Source organism: Xenopus laevis, chromosome 6L (assembly GCF_017654675.1).
Source record: "Xenopus laevis strain J_2021 chromosome 6L, Xenopus_laevis_v10.1, whole genome shotgun sequence".
Taxonomy (NCBI): domain Eukaryota; kingdom Metazoa; phylum Chordata; class Amphibia; order Anura; family Pipidae; genus Xenopus; species Xenopus laevis.
Genome location: NC_054381.1, coordinates 64108837 through 64123376, shown reverse-complemented (window position 1 = coordinate 64123376; position 14540 = coordinate 64108837). Strand labels below are relative to the sequence as shown.

General features: G+C 40.1%; 1 protein-coding gene across 2 annotated transcripts in view; it reads left to right on the top strand.

Moving 5' to 3' along the window:
- Window positions 1-13257: 13257 nt before the first annotated feature.
- cobl.L (cordon-bleu WH2 repeat protein L homeolog) overlaps window positions 13258-14540 on the top strand; it is a 212109-nt gene continuing 210826 nt past the window's right edge. The window contains exon 1 of one of the 2 annotated variants that reach the window (XM_018266224.2): window positions 13258-13440. The gene's annotated coding sequence lies outside the window, so the exon portion shown is untranslated. 2 annotated transcript variants of the gene reach the window in all.

Sequence of the window (14540 nt, the reverse complement as noted above, 5' to 3'; positions counted from 1 at the left end):
TGCGATTTACAAGAAGCAGCATGGAAGCAGTAGCGCATGAGTAGAGGAAAGGAGCAGCTTTACCTTTCAAGAATGGAAAATATTGTGAAACACCTTCAGCAAACTTTGTACAACCACTTTGGTCATGTATTAAAATGTTAAAGTAGAAATCGCATAGCTCTCTATTCACTTGGGGGGTGGTTATCATAGGATTAAGGTAGAGCAAACCTCTGAACAATATTTAACAAGTTATACTATAGCAGAAGTCTCAGATACTGTAATTGATTATTATTGTAAGTATAAAGTGAGAAGTTCAGCAAATTTTTTTCCAGAATTCTTGTGCTAAGCAGCATCCACTGCAAGTTGTATGTGATGCACCGATATGGATGCAAAATAGCAATTGTTCTGGTAAACAGCATGCAAATTGTAGTGCATTCTATAGTCCCTCCATTTGTGTTGGAATATTGTAATTTCTGACATGCACAATTTATAATGACTGATTTACTTAGCCCATGTCACAAGCATCTAAGGAACCCTGGAATTACAGGCAGGTTCAGGTTTACGGAAGTATCCGGGTTTCCATGTTTCAATGCATGCACTTGCTCATAATTCATAAGAGTAGGCTGAAAGGAAATTCAAGTGCTGCCTGAATATAAGAACTCTTGGCAGTAGATCCTATCCAGAGTTACCTCAAAAGGGCAGGTTATTTATTAAAGACTATGTTAGAGGAATGGTTTTTACTATGTAGTCAGTTAGGCCTCTGTGTGACCCAAAAAGTGCATTAGTCATCTGTTATTTATTTATTTTATTTAAATTTTTGGTGACACATTCAAGAATTACAAATGCTGTACTAAGTGCATGGCTCTAAAGCCAATGGTGAACGTGTTCAAATGAACCTGTACAGCTACTAGGAATGCACCAAATCCAGTATTTGGTTTGGGATTCGGCCAGATTCTGCCTTTTTCAACAGGATTATTATTATTATTAACATGTATTTATATAGCGCCAACATATTGCGTAGCACAGGATTCAGGCAAATTCAAGTGCCTGGCTGAACCGAATGCAAATCAAAAAAAATCCCATGGTTTTTTGTCACTCAACCAAGAAAGTAAAAAGATGTTTAGCTATGTGCTGCGCTCCTGGCTCTATTTCCCTCTCATTCCACTAATTTACATATGCAAATTAAGGTTCCAATTCGGTTTGGTATTCAGCCAAATCTTTCACAAAGGATTCAGGATTTGGCTGAATCATAAACTAATGGATTCACAGCATCCCAACAGCTACTCTCTCTAATGTGATAAATAAGCTACATAAACGAAATCCCATATAATGTGTCCTCCACACTGCAGGGCACATTTATGTATATATTATTTTTTTTTAGGAAAATAGGGATTTGTTTCTTCTTATCTGCTTATGTACGTTTTAGTTAATAAAGTGCTATTTTAGAAGATATATTGATAAACAACTCATTTATATGGCCATAGTAATACACTACTTTTTAAATGTTTGTGCTGTGAGATGGCATCAGCCTCTAGAGGGGTGCTGTCACTACAAAGAAAAAATTATAATAATAAGTCATTACTATAAGTTGTGTGCAGATAAAATACAAGTTGTGTACATTTTTCTGCCAAAGAAGCTATAGTCAAAGAGTTGAGCTGCACCACACAATCTGGGAATGCCTTATTTTGCTGAGAGGTATCAGATGCTATCACTGTAACTAGGCTACAAGCCAGCATTGATCTATGGTATTTGATTCTTTGTCTCCTTCTCCTGACAAACATGTTGAAAGCAACACAGTAGTTACTTAATCATAGCTAAAAGTTCAATGTTAAGGGAAAATGTAATAATAAATAAAGTATGCACAAATATAAAAACTATGAAACTGTAATTTAGATGAAATAAAGATGTTAACAAAGGTTCTACATATGTAGATGGTGATATAGATTAGACCAAAATGTGTTCTCAGTCTTTATGTTGATTGCACAGGCCCCTTTGTGTCAAAAGAATTGGAAATAAGCGCATATGCACAACATGAATGCCATTTATAAGCAAACTCTTACTAGCTTTGTCGCAGCACAGTATTTAGCATGGGCCATCAAATGCATTTGTTTCACTGATACCATTGTCAGAGGTTCCCATATCCTGAACACAAAGAACCTCTTTAGAAAAGACTGTATGTTTGAGACCTTTATCTCAGGGGGCAGGGGGTATTTGTAGACAAAAAGAAGGAAGAAGTATAAGAATTATATAGGAATAAAGTAGACACAATAGATAACAAATAGTGCCTTTCTGATAGGGCGGGGAAAAAAATACTGGACTTTCTTAATTGATTGTATGCCCTTCCTATTAATAACATTGACATTAAGTTCAAAATAATTTTTACAGACTAAAATACAAGCCAGTTAAACCTATGCACAAGTAAAATTTATTATCCATGTATTTTAATTTAAATGGATGGTAAAGATCAGCTTACTGTATTTTATAAAGTTCATATCAAAATTATTTTATACTATATGAATGGTAGCTTACCTTACCTACCTTACTTAACTTGGCAAAGGCAAATTTGAATAAATGTTCTACGACTATTAATTTATATAATCTATATCAGGGCTGTCCAACTGCCCCCCCCCCCACACACATGAAAGTCTGCCTGCTGTGTCTGCTTACTATGTGTAAAATTTAAAAGGTATCACTACAGAGATTAATTGCTGCATTGTTTAAACCTCAAATTCAGACTGCAATCCCCTGTATTGTTCACATATCTAACCCCCCCTGCATTGTTTACACCCGAAAACCCTGCATTGTTCACACCTGAGACCCAGATTTAAACTGCCCACATTGTTCACACTCATACAAACTGTTGAATGGGCAGCAGCACTGTGTCACTGTATGTAGTACATTTTAGAGTGGTCCCTGTCTCCTGCTCTGTTCTGCCTTGTGTGTGTCATACTCTGTCTGCCCTATGCTCCTTGGGTATGCTATACTCTTCCTGTCCTATGAACCTTGTGTGTGCCATACTCTGCCCACCCTATGCTCCCTGGTTGTGCCATGCTATGCCTGCCCTATTCTCCTTGGGTGTGTCATACTCTGCCTGTGTGTGCCATGTTTTTCCTTCCCTATGCTCCCTGTGTGTGCCCTGCTGTGCCTGTGGAACATAAGCCTGGTATTTGTTCTGGTGGTTTGTTAGCATTTGACAATTATTGTTAGGGGCCCCCTAAGGTGTTTCATGTGCTGGGGGTGCTGTGTTATCCACATGGCATATAAAGAGGCATATGGATTTAAGGGTATGTCTTAATATGACAACTTTTTTTCACATATGAGTGATAACTTCAGTGAGCACCAATCATTTGGTTTTTAGGTGTGCTACCACCATTCATGTGGACATGGTATTGTGGTAACATGGGTGTGGTTTAAAGAGATACTGACACCAGAAATGTAAATCTTTTTTTACATCATGAAATTGCCTTTGAAAACGACGTATAACTTTTCCATAAAGCATTTGCACAATGCTTTTACATTACCAGTCTGATGCCCCATATTCCTGTATGAGGGGGGCTGCCATATTTGTGCAGCAGGAGTCCGTTAGCATTAGAAAGTTTAACTGACAGGCTGAGATGGGACAGTCACAGTCAGTTTGGCAAAACAGTCAGGTTTAGTAACTTCAACTAACAATTGCTTACAAAAACAAACCTCTCAGCAAAAAACCATCAACATGACCTAAAAAGTAATTTTTTAGTGTCAGTATCACTTTAAGATTGCTTACCTGATTCAGTGGGCCAGTGCTCCTGTTTGCTAAAAACTGCATCAACCACAGGTATGTCTGCAGAAGATCCTTGTCACTATCTTCTTTGGATTCTTCTGTCTTCTTTTTTCCGGCTCTGACAGGTGCATTTGAAGTGGAGCAAAAGCTGAATTTAGAAACAAATAGCCGTCTTTTTCACTCTATTGTAGATAATAAACTTGGCTGTAGCAAGCAATGTCAGTTAGCATCAAGGGCAAACAAGATATTGAGCTGTATTAAAAAGGGCATTGATTCACAGCAGGAGGGGGTGATTCTTTCACTGTATAGAGCACAGGTAAGGCCCCATCTACAATATGCCGTACAGTTTTGGTCTCCAGTGCTCAAACAGGACAATATTGAATTAGAGAAGCGCAACTAAGCTAAAAAAGGTAAAAGGTATGGAAAATTTTAGCTATGAGGAAAAACTGGCCAAGGTTTGTTCACACTGGAGATTCCAATAAGGAATGGGGTAGTAGATCAGCTAAGCGACAGTGGAGAAAGACACAAACTGATCCTGACTTCATCCACTTCAAATTCATGCTCTCCTGCTACAATCAAGCTCTATTATTAGCTAAAGAACAATACTTCTCTTCTTTAATCTCCACTCTGTCCTCTAAACCGCAGCAACTGTTTGCCACATTTTACTCACTCCTATGCCCCACCCCCTCAGCCATGTAACTGCCCAAGACCTTGCTAATTTCTTTAATGAAAAAATCGATCTCATTAGGCTAAGAATACCGTCTGACAACAATCTCAGACTAACGTGCAGTCCACTCACGTCCACTTTGCACTCCTTCACCCCTGCAACACTAGATGAAGTTAGTAAACTTCTAGTCTGCTCAAACCCCACAACCTGCTCCTTTGACCCCATACCCTCTTGCCTCCTCCATCCAATAACTGATACACTCTCTCCTGCACTTACCCATCTATTAAAACTTTCACTCTCTACTGGTACTTTTCCATCCTTATACAAACAAGCACTAATTACTCCTATCCTCAAATAACCTTTCCTTGATCCCAGCACTCCCGCTAACTATCGTCCAGTTTCCCTTCTTCCATTCACATCCAAATTACTAGAAAGGCTTGTTTACAAATGCCTGATCCATCATCTTTCTCACAACTCCCTTCTCGACCCCCTGCAATCTGGCTTCCGTCTAACATAGTGATGGGCGAATTTATTCGCCAGGCGCGAATTCGCGGCGAATTTGCACGATTCGCGGCAGGCGAATAAATTCGCAAAACGCCCGCGAAAATTCGCGGAAAAAATTCGCCGGCGTCAAATTTTTTTTAGAAAAACGAGACGCCGGCGCCGTTTCGCGAATTTTTCGCCGTTTCGCGAAATTCGCGAATTTTCTGGCGAAGCGAAACGGCGCATATTCGCCCATCACTAGTCTAACACACTCAATTCACCAAATTAACCAATGATCTTCTACTGGCAAAGTCTAAAGGTCACTATTCCATACTAATCCTTCTAGATCTCTCTGCAGCCTTTGACACAGTTGACCATACTCTCTCCTAGATATTTTATACTCAGCTGGCTTTCGTGACACTGCTCTTTCATGGTTTACATCTTATTTGTCTGACCGTTCCTTTAAAGTTGCCTTCTCTAGCTCTATTTCTACTACGTTTCCTCTCTCTGTCGGAGTTCCTCAAGGCTCTGTTCTAGACCCTTCACTAGGAAAACTTATTCAGTTGTTTGGACTTCAGTATCACCTTTATGCTGATGACACCCAACTCTACTTATCTTCTCCTGATCTTTCTAATTCTGTCCTTTCCCAAGTTACAGACTGTCTCTCTGCTGTCTCCTCCTGGATGTCACAGCGCCACCTGAAACTGAACCTTTCAAAAACAGAACTCGTTATATTTCCTCCAAGATCTTCTCCTGTCCCTCAGATATCACTCACAGTAAACAACACCACCTTTCATTCCACCGCACAGGCACCCTGCCTAGGAGTTATCTTACACTCACATCTGTCTATTTCACCACACATTCAAACACTTGCAAAATCTTGGCGTATTCAACTGCTCAACATTACCCGAATACGACCATATCTCAGTTCAGAATCAACTAAAACACTGATTCAGTCTCTCATCATCTCCTGCCTTGATTACTGTAACCTACTCCTCGCAGGTATTCCAACAAGTCACCTTTCACAACTCCAATCTGTTCTAAATGCGGCTGCTAGACACATTCATCTATCTCACCGCTCAACATCAGCTGCTCCCATATGCATGTCCCTTCACTGGCTCCCAATCTCCTCTAGAATCAAATTCAAATTACTAACACTCACATTCAAGGCCGTTAATAATGAAGCCCCTCCCTATATTTCATTTCTGATCTCCAAATACACTCCTTCATGCAACCTTTGCTCTGCTTCTGATCTTTGCTTCACTTCTCCTCTGATCACTTCTGCCCATTCTCGTCTACAAGACTTCTTTCGGGCTTCTGCTTATCTCTGAAACTCTCTGCCTCGAGCTGTCAGACTGTCTCTTTCTTTCCAAACTTTCAAGCTCTCCTTAAAGACCCACTTGTTTAAAGAAGCATATTCAATGTACCTTAAGTAATCAGTCAATGCTGTATCAAAAATCACAAATCGTTGCTAAAATCCTAATGTCTCAATTGTACCCTAACCTTTAGTTTGTAAACTCTAATTTGTAGGGCCCTCTAATCCTATTGTACTCTGTAACCCTTGTTTGTTATCCACCATTTATGCCCTGTTTGTTATAACTAAGGTAAAGCACTGCGTATCTTGTCGGCTCTTTATAAATAAATGATGATGTCATTCTGATATTTGAGAAGGGATTACAGTATAAACATGGCAATTATGAAGCACACATTTCAAACATATTTGATTGCTTGTTATGATGAAGAAAGTGGGAAGTTAGACAGCAGTGTTGCAGTAAACAACAGCAGGCTGGCACTCAGATCAAAATAAGCCGTTCTCATGTCTAATTGTAATCAACAACAGAGTATGATTAAGTGCCCCTAATTGGTTGTCCAGATTTTGTAATATGTTTCATGGAAGATTCTCTAAAAGTGGGGTTGCAGAATGTATGATCTACTAAATTTGATACAGTGCCATGCATACGTTAGCTTTATAATATATTTGTTGGTCTCTGTAATAATGTTTGCACATGGATAGAAAAATGTCTAAATTATTATGTACAGAGGGTGGTTGCTAATGGTGCATTGTCTACTTATAAAAGTAAACATAAGTAGACTATGAAATGTATTCAGCAGTTAATGCCTGGGTGTTGGGGTGTCCACTGTGATAATTGACGCCTTGTTAAAAAGGGATTTCAAGTTTTACAAGTAAAATTTTACTTGGTAAACCTTGCTAAACATGTCAGAGCTAATTTTTAAAAGCAGGGTGCAAAGTATGAATATCGGACGCAGGCCTGCATTTTTCTCACTTTGCACTCTGATCCACTGTCAGCGCTTGCGGGCATATTCATATTTTGGTATAAAAGGACCTGGGGGAGGGGGAGAAGCATAGGCCTCCATCCCCTAAACACACACTAACCTGCTAATCATTCTATCTGTATATTAGGGAGAACCCTGTACCTATTGCAACCAGTTATAACAGAGCTGCTTTGTGCTCACCATCACTGAGCTGAAAAAAAGTGGTTCACACTAAACTATGTTGAAGTTAAAATGCTTTACCACCACTAGTATGTACACAAATAACTTTCACAGATCAACCAGATTAATAGAGAGACTCTTAATGTACAATAATTCACTGAAATGTACCTTGAGAACCATTGAGTAAAATGCTTAAAAGATTTCTAGGTCTCACAACCAGTAGGTCAAACACAATCATTAATTATTATCATTAAAAAAACATTTATAAAGCACCCAATATTCCACAGGAAAAGAGGGCAATCCAGAAAACATAGAAAAAAGTAAAGGTGAAAAACATGGAATTGACTAAAATTGATATGGTTACAATAGAGTAGGGATGTAGCGAACCGCCGCCGATGTGTTCGCGAACGCCGTTCGCGAACACCGGCATAATTTGCGAACTGTTCGCGAACTGTTCGCGAACTTCGATCATCCGAAAATCGTTCGATTCGAACGATCGAAGGATTTTAATCGTTCGATCGAACGATTTTCGTTCGAATCGAACGAAAATCGTTCGATTTTAGCGATCGAATGGTCGAATGGGCGACCGATTTTGACGCGAACGCCTATTGGCGAACGTCGCGCGACGTTCGCGAACTTGCGGCGGACGCGAACAGTCGAAGTTCGCGCGAACTAGTTCGCCGGCGAACAGTTCGCTACATCCCTACAATAGAGACACCATTTTTAATACATGAAAGAGAAACTTTATGACTCCTTTTCCTTATTGAGGGTAAGTATGCTAGAATTCAAAAGGATTGCCAAAATAGCTAGCCCTAGCACTGGTGCACAGCAACTGAATCTCACATCTGAGATATTGCAGTAAGGCAAAACAGACACACAGCAGGTGATGCAGTTAGAAGCACATGCTACCATTTGTTGTCTGTTTTCTTCTTATCGTCCTGAAATATTCAGTCACCAGTTAACACAAGTGTTGTGTTCTATCCATCTGTATTTCCTTGATTACCCCATTGCTTGCTTGTGGTGTGAATGTCTGATAGCCATCAAATGAAAATCGCATTTTTTGTAACAGGGCACCCTCTAACTCCTATGCCCTGGTGCTCTTGCATCCCATTCACCCTCTGTAGCCATATCCCAGAGCATGGCATAACCTTGGCACCAAAACTCTTTTGGGCAGGGCTTTACCGTGTGCATTTATCAGTTGCTTTGTATGTAAATATTGTTAATTAATGAGGGGAGGGAATTGTAAGTAATGTATCAGTGTTTGCAGATGACAAAACTATGCAGCCCAATTAATTCCATCCCGGGCGTGGCATCCTTGCAACAGGATCTTGACGAACTGGCAATCTGAGTGTCTAAGTGGCAGATGAGATTCAATGTTGATAAATGCAAGCTTATGCACCTGGGATGAAAAATATGCAAGCCACTTATACCCTTGATGGGACTGCACTAGGCAAATCCATTATGGAAGAAGACCTTGGAGTCCTTGAAGATGATAAACTTGGATGTAGCAAGCAATGCCAGTCAGCAGCTTCAAGGGCAAATAAGGTCTTGAGCTGTATTAAAAGGGGCATAGATTCGTAGGAGGAGAGGGCCATTCTTCCACTTTACAAAGCCACATTCCAGTCTCATATAGAAATCAATGCATTGTTGATATGGCAATTTGGACCCTAGTAATGAATTTCTGAAATTGCAAACTGGAGAGCTGCTGAATAAAAAGCAGAATAATTCAAAAACCAATAATAAATAGTGAAAACCAACTGCAAATAGTCTGAGAATATCACTCTCTACATCATACAAACGGTTAATATAAAAATAAATAACCCCTTTAACTGGGTAATATTAGAGAAAGAGAGTCCAGCTTGTAAGGGGTATGGAAAGTCTCAGTTATGAAGAAGGACTGGTAAAGTTGGGGTTGTTTATGCTGGAGAAGAGGCCATTATGTGGACAATGGTAACTATGCATAACTATATAATATAATGATAACTATGCATAAATATATAATATAATAAACTGTCCAATGCTTTATTTATCAGTAGGTCCTTCCAGCAGACACAAGGGTACCCATTCCAATTAGAAGAAAGGAGGTAGAGTCCTGCAGCCTGTTGGGTACCTGTGGTACCCTGTGAGTTGCGGATAGAAGTTCCGGGTTCGGGTAAAGACGTGGGTCGACGGTTCTGCGGGTTTACGGGTTGCGGGTCGGGGCACGGGCCTTCACAATAGCGATATTTACTCCCTTTTTCTGGCTACTTCCAATGATGTCACTTCCGGTTTACAATGACAGCACTTCCTGATTCTTGATGGTCAACGGGTCGCGGGTCCGGGTTGCGGATAAGGTACTTGCTGGTCAGGTCGGGTAACAGGTCCAAGTGAGTAAGAATGCGGGTCCGGGTTGCGGATTGCAGGTTGTGGGTACGGGTCGGGTACGGGTCCCAAGAAAATGGACCTGCGCAGAACTCTAAAAGGAGGTTCCATCTGAATATTCGGAAAGAGTGAGTAAGAGCAGTGAGAGCTATGATGTTGAAGAATTCTCTCCCTAATCAGTGGTACTGGCAGACAGGGCCGACATTAGAAATCACGGGGCCCCATACAACAATATTTTCGGGGCCCCGTACAAAAATATATGTCACCGCCCACCCTGGTGACCAAGCCCTGCCCCAGACCCGCCCACTCCACATCACAGTTAAAAGACCACACAGACATCAGCGCTAAAAAAGTAACCCCCCCACAAACACAAGTTATAAAAAGTTATTGATGGTCAGGGCCCCCTTATAAGTTTTAAAAAAAAACATTGGCGCCAGGGCCCCCCATAATTTTTTTTTTAAAAAAGTAGGGGTGCCAGGGCCCCCCTTGCAATTAAAAAAAATATTTTTTAAAAAAAACATTGGTGGCAGGGGCCTATAGAATATTAAAATAATACATTGGTGGCCAGGGGATTAAAAAAAAAAAACACAATTGGTATTCAGTAGAATCGAACTCATGGCTTCATGACTTCAACTTCGTCTTCTTTCGTGACTTTGGGTCTTTTCGCTGCTTCGGGACTTCAATTTCGGCTGTTTTCGTGACTTCGGGTCTTTTCGCCGCTTCAGGACTTCGGCTATTTTCGACGCTTCGGGAGTTCGGCTCGCAAGGGGGCCCGGGCCAGGGAAGGTTGTCCCCCCTGTCCCCCCCCTGATGGCGACCCTGCTGGCAGATATATTAGATGGCTTCCAGAAGGGCTTTTAGCAAGTGGGAAAATACAGGGTTATTGAAAATAGCTCTTTGTACAAGTTGGTAATCGTAGAGCATATTGTAGAGCAGTGATCCCCAACCAGTAGCTCGCGAGCAACATGTTGCTCTCCAACCCCTTGTTTGTTGCTCTCAGTGGCCTCAAAGTAGGGGCTTATTTTTGAATTCCAAGCTCCAAGCAAGTTTTGGTTGCATAAAAACCAGGTGTATTGTCAAATAGAGTCTCCTGTAAGCTGCCAGTCCACATAGAGGCTACCAAATGGCCAATCACAGTCCATATTTGGCACCCAAGGAACTTTTTGCATGTTTGTGTTGCTCCCCAACTCTTTATTTTTGAATGTGGCTCACGGGTAAAAAAAGGTTGGGGACCCCTGTTGTAGAGGCTTCAGTCTGCAGGATTTATATAGACATAAAAGGTTGAATTCAGTGGGCAGGTGTCTTTTATCAACCTAACTTACTATGTTACTATCTGTATGTTCAATAAATGTATCCATTATTGCACAGTGCTGTGAAATATGTTGCCACTTTTTAAACACATGCGGGGGAATGTAATTAAAGTCGCAAAGTGCAAAACAATTCGCACTGATAAGACTAAAAAGCCACATCTCGAAATGTAATATTGTTCCTTAAACTGTTATTGCATTGCGAATTGTAATTGCGCACACTTAAGAAGTGCTTGAAGGTGTCGTAATCTTTTGGAGCAAACATAACGACTTTTTCAGTAAGAAGTTTTATTACATTTACTGCGCATTGGCACAAACTCTAAAATTCGCAAACGGTCTTCCACTGTCGGAAGTGGTCGATAAACAGTTTCCGCGTTTATTAAATTTGCGCAAAGCAAAATATGTTCTCGCAAAGACATAACTTTTCGCATTGCGAATAGTTTTTCCATTTGAGACATATTACATTACCCCCATGATGAGAAAAAATAGTGGATATCAACATTTACTAAAATAACACAATAGTGTGCTTCTCTGTTTTAATAATAAATTATGTAAAGTAGAGCTTTATGACATCTGAGAAACAAGCCCTAGGTCTTATCCTGTGTCCACTTAATATCGTAGTTCAATGATGGAGTGAAATCTGATTCTTACGTGTTTTGCATGCTATAGAGTTTTGTACAGTGCCAATATTGTGCTCATAAGAGAGTGATAGGGACACTGCAAGTACTACTTACAAGGACAAATGGGGAAAGAAATCCAGAATGATGTCTGAGCACTACATACAAAACTTTAAAACTAGGAGCTGTTGTCTGACAAACTATTACCCTCAAGAAGTACAGCCTATAGGGACAATACAGCCCTACACACATGCAAATTAGCCATTAAAGGAAAGCACCCAGCTGTGGCAGAAAGATTTGCCAGTCTTACTTCATGGTGGTTGAGTTAACTCTTTCACTGAAATCACTGGGACAAGTTCTGGTTCAACTACACTTAGGGGCAGATTTATCAAGGGTCGAAGTGAATTCGAATTAAAAAAATTTGTAATTTGAAGTAATTTTTTGGATACTTCGACCATCGAATAGGATACTACGACTTTGAATTTACTTAGAATTTGATTCAAAGTAAAAATAGTTTGAATATCCGACCATTCGATAATCGAAGTACTGTCTCTTTAAAAAAACTTAGACTTCAATACTTCACCAAATTAAACCTGCCAAAGTGCTATGTTAGCCTATGGGGACCTTCTACAACCATTTTCTAAGTCTTTACACATCAAAGTAAAATCGTTCGATTCGAACAATTTAATCGTTCGATCGTACGATTTTACTTCGATTGTTCGATGGCCAAATTCAGTGAAAAATACTTCGATATTCGAATTCAAAGTATATCAATTCTATGGTCGAATTTCAAAGTATTTTTTACTTCGAAATTCGACCCTTGATAAATCTGCCCCTTAGGCTTGTTTTATCTCCAATAAAGATTCATTATATCTTATTTTGGTTCAAGTACAAGGTACGGTTTTATTTTTACATAGAAAAAAGGAATCACTTTTAAAAAATAGAATTATTTGGATCAAATTGAGTCTATGGGAGATGGCCTTTCCGTAATTCTAAGCTTTTTCGATGACAGGTTTTGCAAGTCACCTATCCGTGGAAATTGTGCCAGTGCTCAGTGTAAATATTAAAATGTCTAACAGCAAAATTTACAGCAAAAAAATCTACTCAATGTAAATAAAAGTTTAATAAACAATGCTAAATTGGAAAATGTGTGTTTTTATTTTAAATGATGTTTCTTTATAACTTTTTTATCTTACCTCACAGTTTTGCTAATATCAGCAGTGTCATGTACTAGCAAGTAAAAAAACATTGATTGCTAAGTTTACACTTATTTGAATATCAGGCAGGTTACGGCTAAGGCACACTTTCACTCAGGTAAATGAGGAAAAGCTCCTCCCCTGATCTGCTGCCCAGTTTGTCAGGGCGAACTTGTTTTGATCATGAAGGAATATCACATTTACAATTCTTACTATATATATATATACACACTGCTGTGTACTATGCTGCCCCTTGGACAGAAATACACTTGTTCCCTCCCTTCCCCTGGCCACCCATTTCTCATTGACAGCTCCAGCTCATGGGTTGGCATGCAGATCAGACTTTAGGGAAGGGCTTGGTAAAGTAAGCTGCTCTTATACAGGGCTTGCAGCTGCTGCCAAGGGGCGGGGGGATGGGACGCACAGTACCTTGACATCACAAGGATACAACAGAGAGAGAGAGAGAGAGGGGAGGGGGCAGCAGGGCTGACACCAATACCAGACTGCATGTAGTCCCAACAGAATGACAGCTGAGGGGATTCCTACAAAAGTAGTCTGAGGGATCTCCAGCAGTAACTCTTTTGTTGTCAGATGCCTCTTCCTCCTTACAGTGACGGTAAGTGGATTCACAGTTGCACTGTCTTTGTTGCTGGGAAGTTGTGCTGCTGATCTATACCTGTTGCACATTTGCAGCCTTCTCCTGTGTGTTAGAACCTAGCTGGGGGACTTGCTGTGTGTGTGTTTGTGCTCGCTATCTCTCTTGTTGCCATGTGCTTGTGTTGACTCTGTTCTAAGGTTGCTGAGGGCAGGTTAATGGAGGAGATTCTCTCTCTCCTCCTTCAACTCCTTAAGCTTATGTCCCAGGGCTGGGATGTAGTAAGGCGGCAGCCGGCTGTCACTTAACAACAGTTGCAATGAAACGTAAAATATTTATAGCAAGAAAACAACTACAGTCACCTTTATTTCGATGGATTCTGTATGCGGAATGTGGTGCTGTTTGATGTTCCCATATTCTTGGTTTTATTCAGAAGGCGCGTGTTCATAAAAACGAATGGAAAGTAATTATGACCTAATTTTTATGACCCAACAGGCATCTCTCAGTCATCTGTTTTTAGGAACCTATTTATATATTTGTTAACTGAAAATGTGGGAGTTACTAGGTTCCAAATAGAACCAGGGCACAGCAACAATGTGAGCCCTAAAATCTAACAATACACTGTAACACATAGAAATGCCTTTTAACACCAAGGGGATTATATAAAGTAACAGCCTTCCAAGGTGCCAATTAATTAGAACAGTAAAGGAATTAACTTGGAAAAGCTAAAAAGAAACATAAGAAAAAGTTTGATAAATACAGGAATATTCAGTAGTGAAGGTGTTACAACATAAGCCTTCCAGCATGGGAGTAGGATTTCCATACCAATCATTCTATATTTCTATCTATCTTCCCTATTATTAACATTGACATCAGTCATACTTATTTCTGTCCAGACCAGAAAAATACAGGCCAGGTAACAGCATGGGAGATTGGACCCACAAATAAAACTGGATAAGGAAAAGAGGATGCTAGAGGAATGTATATGGAATTGGGTTCAGACAACTTGTACTAATGGGGGCTGTGGGGTCTTTTTTTAAAGCTGCAATTAAATACTGTATGTCTATCATTCAGTCTAGGACATGAATGTGTTATAACTCTGTAAGCCACCTATGCCCAAT